Source organism: Bubalus kerabau, chromosome 1, assembly GCF_029407905.1.
Source record: "Bubalus kerabau isolate K-KA32 ecotype Philippines breed swamp buffalo chromosome 1, PCC_UOA_SB_1v2, whole genome shotgun sequence".
NCBI classification, from domain to species: domain Eukaryota; kingdom Metazoa; phylum Chordata; class Mammalia; order Artiodactyla; family Bovidae; genus Bubalus; species Bubalus kerabau.
Window position 1 is genome coordinate 51,187,980 of NC_073624.1, and position 12,070 is coordinate 51,200,049.

Consider the following 12,070-nt stretch of genomic DNA (forward strand, 5'->3'; position numbering starts at 1 on the left):
CTTGCTTCAATTTAAGTCTGAATTTGGCAATAAGGAGTTCATGATCTGAGCCACAATCTGCTCCCATCAGAAGGGGGTAGAAGGAGTACCCCCTTGCTAGTGTTAGCATTGGAGTTATATACTCTCCAATGAATCCAAAGAATGTCTGGAGGTTGTAAAGACCTCACCACACCTATTCCCATAATTTGCATTTTAAGATAACAGAATTAGAACGTTTAATCCAGAGACTGTCCTCAGGCAGGATACATTGTTATATAATCAGGAGCAGCTGAGAGGAGCTACCCCATGCCCGAGGCCAGGGGCGGCGACCAAGAGGAGCTACCCAATGTCCTTCGGAGGTTAGGGGCAGCGGCTGAGACAAGCTACCGCATGCCTGAGGTCCGGGCAGCGGCCGGGAGGAGCTACCCCATGCCTGAAGTCAGGGGAGGCAGCCCAGAGGAGCAACCCCACGTCCAAGGAGCTGCGGCTGCACGGGCAAAGGAGGGCTGAGAGGAGCTACTCCACGTTCAAGGTCAGGAGGGGCAGCCATGAGGAGATACCCCTCGTCCAAGGTAAGGAGCAGCAGCTGCGCTTTGCTGGAGCAGCCGTGAAGAGATACCCCATGTCCAAGGTAAGAGAAACCCAAGTAAGACGGTAGGTGTCACGAGAGGGCATCAGAGGGCAGACACACTGAAACCATAATCACAGAAAACAAGCCAATCTGATCACATGGACCACAGCCTTGTCTAACTCAATGAAACTAAGCCATACTGTGTGGGGCCACCCAAGACAGCCGGGTCGTGGTGGAGAGGTCTGACAGAATGTGGTCCACTGGAGAAAGGAATGGCAAATCACTTCAGTATTCTTGCCTTGAGAACCCCATGAAGAATATGAACAGGCAAAATGATAGGATACTGAAAGAGGAACTCCTCAGGTTGGTAGGTGCCCAATATGCTACAGGAGATCAGTGGAGAAATAACTTCAAAAGGAATGAAGGGATGGAGCCAAAACAAAAACAATACCCAGTTGTGGATGTGACTGGTGATAGAACTAAGGTCCGATGCTATAAAGAGCAATACTGCATAGGAACCTGGAATGTCAGGTCCATGAATCAAGGCAGATTGAAAGTGGTCAAACAGATGGCAAGAGTGAACGTCGACATTCTAGGAATCAGCAAACTAAAATGGACTGGAATGGGTGAATTTAACTCCAATGACCATTATTACCTACTACTGTGGGCGGGAATCCCTTAGAAGAAATGGAGTAGCCATCATGGTCAACAAAAGAATCCGAAATGCAGTACTTGGTTGCAAGCTCAAAAACAGAATGATCTCTGTTCGTTTCCAAGGCAAACCATTCAATATCACAGTAATCCAAGTCTATGCCCCAACCAGTAACGCTGAATAAGCTGAAGTTGAACAGTTCTGTGAAGACCTACAAGACCTTAGACCTAACACCCAAAAAAGCTGTCCTTTTCATTATAGGGGACTGGAATGCAAAAGTAGGAAGTGAAGAAACACCGGGAGTAACAGGCAAATTTAGCCTTGGAGTACGGAATGAAGCAGGGCAAAGGCTTATAGAGTTCTGCCAAGAGAACACACTGGCGCAGTGTTTACCATATGGCAAACACTGGCTGGTATCCCTTGGTTTTAGATTTACCAGCATAGATTTCTGTGCTTAAAATATGGCTGTTTATGATCCAAGAAGTGCTGGATTTTAGTAAGTAAAACTGGCATGAATTGAGTTTTCAAGACTAAAGTCTAAAAGTTACTGACCTATCTACACACTTCCCAGTAAGCACCCTTTTAACTGTGCCTTGAGGAACATAAACATTGCTAGAGCTATCAGCCTCTTATCAGGTATGTAAACATATTACCTGATCACCGAGCTGCCTCTTAGAGTCAAACACTTGAAAACATATCTTCAGGAACATAATGATATCTGTTGTGGGCAGAATTGCGTTCCTTCAAAGTTTGTGTTTTGAAGTTCTAACCCCAGTACCTCAGAATGTGAGAGTATTTGGAGATAAGGTCTTCAAAAGAGTGATTAAATTAAAATGAGGTCCTCAGGGCACACCTTTGGAGAAGGCAGTGGCAACCCACTCCAGTACTCTTGCCTGGAAAATCTCATGGACAGAGGAGCCTGATAGGCTTCAGTCCATGGGGTCGCGAAGAGTCAGACACGACTGAGCGACTTCCCTTTCACTTTTCACTTTCATGCATTGGAGAAGGAAATGGCAACCCACTCCAGTGTTCTTGCCTGGAGAATCCCAGGGATGACAGAGCCTGGTGGGCTGCCATCTGTGGGGTCGCACAGAATCGGACACGACTGATGTGACTTAGCAGCAGCAGCAGGGCACACCTTTATCCAGTGTGACTTGGTCTCCTTATAGAAGAGGAAATTTGAACAGACTGGCGTGGAGGGAAGACCCAGGGAGATCTGTGTCTGCAAGCCGAGGAGAAAGGTCTTGGAAGAAACAGCTCTGCTGGTGTCTGGACCTCCAACTTCTGGCCTCCACAACTGTGAGAAGAATTTCGCTCGTTTGGGCCTCCCAGTCTTAGTACTTTGTTGCGGCAGCCCTGGCAAAGGAAATACTGTCCAACCGAACATGTCATCATTAGGAAGATGGCTTATGGAGGAGCAGCTGCCTGGGGAGTGATTGCAGTTTCACCACAGTTTGGCAAGTCATGACTGCATCATGGCTGTGACAGTCTGCAGTGGTGTGTTGCTGAAGCGATAGAACTGTTCCTTAGTTATTCCTTGTTTCTCTTGCATATACACATTTGACAGTCTTGCAGCCCCCAGGCCTGTGTAGTCCTCCGACAAGGACAACTTTCTTTTCAAAACCATCTATTGGCAAACAAAACAAAACCAAAATATTAATTTATCGAGTTCTGGCCCAGATTAAAGGCATTGGAGGAGAACAGGAAAATGACCAGAGTTTACGCCTTTGTCCGGAAACTCAAAGATTTGCAGAGATGTAGATGCTTCGCTAGATCACCGGAGGAAATGAGAACAGTCAGGCGTCAGGGTAGCCCCAGGCTACTAATGAGCCTCCTGGGCTCGGCAGGTGATCCTGAAGTGGTCCGAGGGAGTCTTCTGTTGGAGACCACGCAAGAGACTGATGCAGACACCTACACCTAAGGTGAGCCAGAGATAGCAAGTGTTTCAGGTACTAGAGGTCTTAAGATCTAGGGGCAGAAGTGAAAAGTGCCATACTAAGAAAAGAACAGTAAGGAAAAGTGGGTGACACAGCCTGCATGCAGGCTACACGTCTTCAAAGGCAGTCACACGAAACATTTAAGTTATTCCATTTAGACAGAGCATATTTATATACATGAACTAGGGAGCTTGTGGAAAGCATGCTTTGCTCTTTGTGTTCTCCTCTGTGTTGAACCCCCCCACTACCCATCCCCTCCCCGTGTTTTGTCCTGAGGCATAGACTGGAGTTGGGCTTTAGGGTGGGACAAATGTCAAGATCTGCTGATGGCCAGAATGAGGGGAGAAGATCACTATGGGATAAAGGACTAACTTTGGGAAAGTCTGCTTCTGGACTGAGCTATCGCTGGTCAGTAGACAACTTCCAGCCCTTTTGGCTACCACGTTACAGGACATGTGTGACGCGTTTATCTGTGGCTGTCCTCTGTGACAGCAGGAGTATATTTTAGTTTCGCATTTGTTGAGTCCTCATCAGTTCAGCTGCTTGGTCGTGTCTGACTCTTTGCAACCCCATATTATAAAAGTAGATTTTACCCTCATTTTATGGTTATTGAAAATGAAATTCAGAGAAAATTAAGATTTTCCACATTTCGTATTCATTGCTTTGCTGCCTGGGAGCACTTTTTAAAAAGCACATTTTAAAATGAATGTATTTCTCCTCCAGGGATCTCTTCCATGTGAATCCACATGTTGCCGTTCTGACAGCTCATTTCAGGGTGCACCACACTGCTACCTGTACTAGTTGTGTATTTGTGCTGGGGTTGTGAAATGCACTTTTAGAAGCAGAGGACACCATTATGGACCATTGCATTTAATTGGTTAGAGACATTTGGCACTCAGCTATGAAAAGTGAATTAGTCTAGAGCATGCGCGATAACATAATATTCTGTCAGGGACTTTTTCAAGATGCCTGACCCAGATAGGCTGTAGCAAAAAAAGCGAATAAGGCTATTTTGCATCTGAAATTCACAAATGCAAATAATACTTTGAGGCAAAAGAATAACAGGATGATCCATTCATTCAATATAAATTTGTTTTCTTTGAGAAAGGAACATTTTAGACTTTAAGGGGGTAGGGGAGGGAAATAAAAACAATGGCTCGTGACCAGGAAATCCAGTCCCCAGTTTTTTGTACACACACGTGAAAAAATATATTCAGGATCCTAGTCCTTTCTTACGTGTGTGGTTAGGATGAAGGATACATCAGTGTTTTTAACAGCAATGACAAGAAACCTAAGTGTCCTCCAGAAAGGAAATGTTTAAATGATGGTGCATTCATAGTGAGCAGTACTGTGCTGCTGTGAAAAAGGAGGACTGCTTCCCAGACTCCTTTAGAGCTAAGATTCCAAACAAAACCAAAGTTCCTCTGATCAGATGCACTTGTGTGAGACTTTTGTTTCAGAACTGAGTTATGGGGGAGCAGAAGCAGGGAGGGCCTGAGGCATCTATTTATTATGTAGGCTTGGATCTTAACAAGAGTGACCTGGTTTTGGCGCTGGTGGCTCTGTGGATGGAGGCTTTCTGGTGTGACAGGTAGCTTCTTAATTGTAGAAGCAGCTCCATACCTTGCAAACTCACTTCTATGGTAACGATTAAGAGTCATTCTTATAATTCAGTTTATACTTCATTTCAAACCTTTGCAGTGATTCTAAGAGCTATCTCTACTGCTTCCCTGGTGGCTCAGATGGTAAAGAATCCACCTGCAATGTGGGAGACCTGGGTTCAATCCCTGGGTTGGGAAGATCCCCTGGAGGAGGGCATGGCAACCCACTCTGGTCTTCTTGCCTGGAGAATCCCCATGGACAGAGGAGCCTGGCGGGCTGCAGTCCATAGGGTTGCAAAGAGTCGGACACGACTGAGTGACTAAGCACAGCACATACTGCTTAGTAAATTCCTTTTGCTTAGTTTGAGAGGATTCTATTTTCTGAAAATAAGAAAGCTGATCACATAATTGGTATTCAGAAATAGTATAAGAAGTCGATCCTCAAGGAAATAAGATCTTGTCTGACCTGGCTGGGTTTCAAGGCATTGAGGATGCAGCTACTGTTAGAGTATGGGGTACAAAACTGCACCTTGTCCCCCGGCTGAAACATGAGTTAGATTATCACCAGTGACCACTTACATTGAAATGTGTCCAAAACAACACATTCAGCTTCATCGAAACTATGTTTCTCCTTTCCAGTTTAGCATCCTTTGGACACATTCCTCCAGCATTAGGAAAACCTTGTAATTCTGTTACTACATAACCTTTCTTTTTCAAATTTTGAAATTATACAGAATTTGAGGGTTTGGTTTAGTCAGGTTAGAGGCAGTAAGAAGCCCTAAGAGTGGTAAAAGAAAGGAATTGGAATTTTATTTTGGTGTGTTCATTTCAGGGTATTCAAGAGAGTCAAAACCCTTCTCATTAGGGGAGAAGCTGCTTCTATTGACAAGGGGAAATCTTTGGGCATTAATACTGACTGGAGTTAATTACAATTCTCTTAAATCTCACTGTTCCATTTTTCAGGGTGTACTCCCTCCCCACCAGTATTATAGTTTTCACTCAATAAATCTGCTGAAGCTCTGAAGTCAACCTGTGTTGTAGACAGTAATCTACAGGATCAAACTCTGCTTCTGGTTTGTCATGTGTCAGCCTTATAGCCACAAGAAGGAAGAAATTCTTTCAGGGCAGTCATGGACAACTCTGTGGTTCCCTCACTTAGCTTATGTGTCTATCAGGCAGTTAGATATGAATCTTAAGTGTGCTTCAGGATTCTGATTTTTTATCAGTTCTGATAAGTTATGTATTTCTAGGAACTTTTACATCTTATTATACATGTTTAAATTTTGTCATATAAAGTTCCGATCTTATTAATGTCTCTAGGATCTGTAACAATCTCCCTTTTTTTTGTTCCTGGTGTTGATAACTTGTGTGTGTGTATTTTATGATCAGTATTACTCATGGCTTTATCAACCAACTTTATCCAGCCTTTTATGTTATTGTCAGGCATTTTAATTTTACAGACATCTTAAGTCCTACACAAATTTTTTGTTATTGTTTTATAAAGTAATACTTACTGAAATTTACCTGTATTGATCATTATTCTTTCTTGCATTTCCATGTTCCCACCTGAGATCATTTTTCACTCTTAAGTTTAATGTAGGTCTAAAGATAATGTATTTTCTCAGTTTCAAGATACTTTGTCTTAAAATGTCTTTATTTCATCTTTTAAAAAAAAAATAGCTTTAGGAATTCTCTGGTGGTTCAGTGGTTAGGATTTGGTGCTTTCACTGCTAAGGCCTGACTTCAATTCCTGGTTGGAGAACTAAGATCTTGCAAGGTGCATGGTGCAGCAAAAACAAACAAACAAACAAAAACCACAACCTTTTGCTGAGGGTAATTTACTTACCATAAAATTCATTCATTTAAAATGGCTCAATAGGCAAAGCATCCACCTGCAGTACAGGAGATTGGGTTCGATCCCCTAGGTTGGGAAGATCCCCTGGAGGAGGAAATGGCAATTCACTCCAGTATTGTTGCCTGGAGAATACCTCAAGGACAGAGGAGCCTGGCAGATTATAGTCCAAAGAGTTGCAGAGTCAGACGTGACTTCACACACAGGCGCAGCACAGCGCTCAGAGGTGTGCAGCCGTTGTCACAGCCTTACTTGAAAATGTATTCATCACCCCAGAAAGAGCCATTGTGCCTGTTGCAGTCACTCCCATTCTCACCCCTCATCCCAGGAAATCATTCATTACTGTCTATACAGATTTCCTTTTTCTGATAAATAATATAAATGGAATCATACAGTCTGTGAGCTCTTGTGTCTGTCTGATTTCATTTAGTGTGTTTTAAGGGTCCATGTATGTTGCAGTATGTGTCAGGAGTTCATTCTTGCTTATCACAGAACAGAATTCCATTGTATGGATGTAGCGCATCTTGTATAGTCACCAGTTGATAGACGTTCGGCTTATTTCCACTTTATGGCTGTTATGCATAATGCTGCTGAACATTTGTATACAAGTCTTTATGTGGACATGTTTACATTTCTCTTGTATATATAGAGTAGATTTACATTTTTGCTTGGTAGATGTATGTTTTACTGTTTTCCAAAGTGGCTGCATCTCTTTACATTCCTGACTTGTATCTGAATCCCCATGTTCCACAATCCTTTGGGTCTGACCACCTCTGTTGTCTGTCTAATCCCTTGAATGTATTTGTCATTTCTATTGTAAAATCATAAGGGATTTGATTTAGGTCATACCTGAATGGCCTAGTGGTTTTTCCTACTTTATTTAATTTAAGTCTGAATTTGGCAATAAGGAGTTCATGATCTGAGTCATAATCAGCTCCTGGTCTTGTTTTTGCTGACTGTATAGAGCTTCTTCATCTTTGGCTGCAAAGAATATAATCAGTCTGATTTAGGTATTGACCATCTGGTGATGTCCATGTGTAAAGTATTCTCTTATGTTGTTGGAAGAGAGAGTGTTTGCTATGACCAGTGCATTCTCTTGGCAAAACTCTATTAGCCATTGCCCTGCTTCATTCTGTACTCCAAGACCAAATTTGCCTGTTACTGTAGTTATTTCTTGACTTGCTATGTTTGCACTCCAGTCCCCTATAATGAAAAGGACATCTTGTTTGGGTGTTAGTTCTAGAAGATCTTGTGAGTCTTCATAGAACCATTCAACTTCAGCTTCTTCAGCATTACTGGTTGGGGCATAGACTTGAATTACTGTGATATTGAATGGTTTGCCTTGGAAACGAACAGAGCTCTTTCTGTTGTTTTTGAGATTGCATCCAAGTACTGCATTTTGGACTCTTGTTGACTGTGATGGCTACTCCATTTCTTCTAAGGGATTCTTGCCTACAGTAGTAGATATAATGCTCATCTGATTTAAATTCACCCATTCCAGTCCATTTTAGTTCGCTGATTCTTAAAATGTCAGTGTTCACTCTTGCCATCTATTTGACCACTTCCAATTTGCCTTGATTCATAGACCTAACATTCCAGGTTCCTTTGCAGTATTGCTCTTTCCATCACTAGTCTCAAGATTCCCTTGGACTGCAAGGAGATCCAACCAATCCATCCTAAAGGAAATCAGCCCTGAATATTCATTGGAAGGACTGATGCTGAAGCTGAAACTCCAATACTTGGCCACCTGATGCGAAGAGCTGACTCATTTGAAAAGACCCTGATGCTGGGAAAGATTGAAGGCGGGAGGAGAAGTGGACGACAGAGGATGAGATGGTTGGATGGCATCACCGACTCAATGGACATGAGTTTGAGTAAACTCGGGGAGTTGGTGACAGACAGGGAGGCCTGTCGTGTTGCAGTCCATGGTGTTGCGAAGAGTTGGACACGACTGAGCGACTGAACTGAACTGTTGCCTGTCTGCTTAGTCCCCACGGCCTGTGCTGGCTTTTGGCAGCAGCTGCAAGCCTAGACCTGTTCTTTTTTTGCCACTTTTATTTTTTTTAATTGAAGGATAATTGCTTTACAGAATTTTGTGGTTTTCTGTCATACATAAATAAGAATCAACCATAGGTACACCCATGTCCCCTAGACCCATTCTTTGATCCCAGGTGTCCGGATCTGCTCTAAGGAATAGCTCCAGAGGCCCATTATCTTGTCTCTAAATGTACCTCCCTGCTTAGTGTTCATCACACCTAATAGTTTCAAGCTGGAAATAGGAATGTCAGTCCTGTTTTACCATTTAAAGTGTTTATTATATGTGTTAAATAAGAATCCTTATGCATATTATACATATGTTTAGGCAGAGCCATATGTCTATATAAAATAGTGAAATGTCTTTACTTTTTATACCTAACTTTTCCTGAGATATCCAGGAAAGATGCATTTTTTGGGCGGCTATTCTTTAGGAGAATAGAAAATTTGAAAGAGAATTAACTATTGAGTTTAAATGCCAAGTCAGCCTCCAGCTGTCCCTAGTCTAGGGACGGTCAAAAAGCCAAATCAAAACAAAACTAAAATAGTTACTCCATCCTTCAGTCTGCAGTCCTTTCTAGAGAGATTTGGTGAACCCAAGTTGCTGTACCTTTATACCAGTATCTAATTTGGAATGACACTCTGTAGGTGTTGTTAAGTTGCTCAGTCGTGTCCAACTCTTTGTAACCCCATGGACTGCAACACTTTTGGCTCCTCTGTCCTTCACTATCTCCTGGAGTTTGCTCAAACTCATGTCCATTGAGTTGGTGATGCCATCCAACCATCTCATCTTCTGCTGCCCCTTCTTCTCCTGCCCTCAATCTTTCCCAGAATCAGGGTCTTTTCCAAAGAGTCGGCTCTGTGTATCAGGTGGCCAAAGTATTGAAGCTTCAGCATGAGTCCTTCTAATGAAGACTGAGGGTTGATTTCCTTTGGGATTGACTCGTTTGATCTCTTTGTTGTCCAAGGGACTCTCAAGAGTCTTCTCCAGCACAATTCCAAAGTATCAATTCTTCGGTGCTCAACCTTCTTTTATGATCCAACTCTCACATGACTAGTGGAAAGACCATAGTTTTGACTATACGGATCTTTGTCAACAAAGTGATATCTCTGCTTTTTAATATGCTGTCTAGGTTTGTCATAGTTTTCCTTCCAAGGAGCAAGTGTCTTTTAGCAGGATTTACACTAAAATGACTGAAGTCATGTTCATGAATTACACAGGAAATATTAATGCTTCATGAACTGATAGCTTTTATTTTATCAAGTTAAGTTTGGGTCTCATAAGCTAATTTTTACTGCTTGCTAAAATTCACTTTTAATAGGAGGACTTAATCAGTAATTAGAATTGTCCCATTAGGACAGTTTTCTTATTCACATTGAATTTCCACATGTCTGTATGGCACTAGGCACAGAATAGGCATTTAGTATTTGAAAATGTTTGAACAGTCTGCCTTTTCTCTCTAACTTTTTAATGTCCATTTATGTGTTGTCTGTGGCAACTTTTGTGCTACAACTGAGTTAAGTGTTGTGGCAGATGCAACTAGCTAGAAAGTTTACCATCTGGCTATTTTTTTGAAAACTTGCCAGCCCCCATTTTAGGTTATAGTGGTCAGAAAACTCTGTGGTTCTTGAAGGATATTTTTTGCTTCAAGAAATAGAATGCAATTCAAGCTTGGCTACTGACTTCTTTCAGAATTTTCTAGCGTCTGTTTTTCTCAGTTTTCAATTATGTTTTATTGTTTCTTTCTTTACCTGATTATTTTTATGCTCTGATTATTGCATATCAAAAATTTTAATAAAACTGTATTGACCAGTACTTTTCTTGGGACTTTGATTCTTTAGATTTCTCTTTGTCACAGAATTATCTTTTGTGTATTTTAATATTTGCCTCTTCCATTTATTCTAGTGTAGGTCTCCTGACAGGAAGTTCTGTTTTTCATTTGAATGTAACTTTCACTTTTGTTCTTGAAGAATAATTTTGCTAGATATAGAACTGAAATTTGGCTACTGTTTTCTTTCAGTACCTTAAATATATACTTCTATGATCTTCCAGCTTCCATTATTTTTGTTAAGAATTCATTGTATGTTGAATTGTTGCTCCTTTAAATTCTCCTCCAAAAAAAAAAAGATTCTCCTCTCTGCCTCCCTGTGGCTGTGTCTTAGCCTTTGCTACAGTTTTCAGCAGTTTACCATCGTGTACTTAAATAGGGTTTTCTTTGGTACATTCTGTAGTGGGGCTACTGGTGCCTTCAAATCTGCCATTTGTTTAGTCATTAATTTGATGACTAAGTAGTCATGGAAACCTACTAGCCAGTAATTTTGCATGTATTGCTTCTGTCCTAATCACTCTTTTTCTTCTAGAGAACCTGTTTTCAGTTATATCTAATCTGTTGTTAAGGCCATTTATGGAGTTTGTCATGTCTGTTATTAAGTCTTTCAGTTATAAACTTTACATCTTAAATAGAATTACTAGTTCTTGGCCAAAATTGTCCATTTTTAAGTTTCTTTGATCATGTTAAAGATAGTTATTGCAAAATCTGTTTCCTTTTTTTTTAATACATGTAATTTTATTTATTCATTTTTGGCAGTGCTGGGCTTTCCTCTGGTTGCAGAGAGCCTTGGGCTACTCTTCGTTTCAGTGTGTAGGCTTCTCACTGTGATGGCCTCTCTCGTTGAGGAGCAGGGGCTCTAGGGGACAGGGCTGCAGTCGTTGTGGCACGTGGGCTCAACTTTTGTGGTTCCTGGGTGCACAGGCCTAACTGCTCTGCAGCATGCGGGATCTTCCCAGACCAGGGATTGAACCCGTGTCTCCTGCATTGGCAGGCAGATTCTTTACCAGGGATGCCCCAAGATCTGTTTCTGATAACCCCTTTGTTTGGAAGTCTTGTGTGTTTCTATTATCTTTTTTTTGTTTTCTGTTTTCAATTATGTTTTGTTTCCTTCTATACCTGGTTATTTTTATGCCCTGATTTCATCACATATCAAATAATAATAAAAATGTATGGCCCAATATGATGCTATCTTCCCCTAGAGAAAACTTGTGGTTTTGGTAGGTGGCTCAGACGGTAACACAAGCTGGAATCAAGATTGCCGGGAGAAATATCAATAACCTCAGATGTGCAGATGACACCACCCTTATGGCAGAAAGTGAAGAGGAACTAAAAAGCCTCTTGATGAAGGTGAAAGTGGATAGTGAAAAAGTTGGCTTAAAGCTCAACATTCAGAAAACGAAGACCGTGGCATCTGGTCCCATCACTTCATGGGAAATAGATGGGGAAACAGTGGAAACAGTGTCAGACTTTATTTTTCTGGGCTCCAAAATCACTGCAGATGGTGATTGCAGCCATGAAATCAAAAGACGCTTACTCCTTGGAAGGAAAGTTATGACCAGCCTAGATAGCATATTCAAAAGCAGAGAGATTACTTTGCCAACAAAGGTTCATC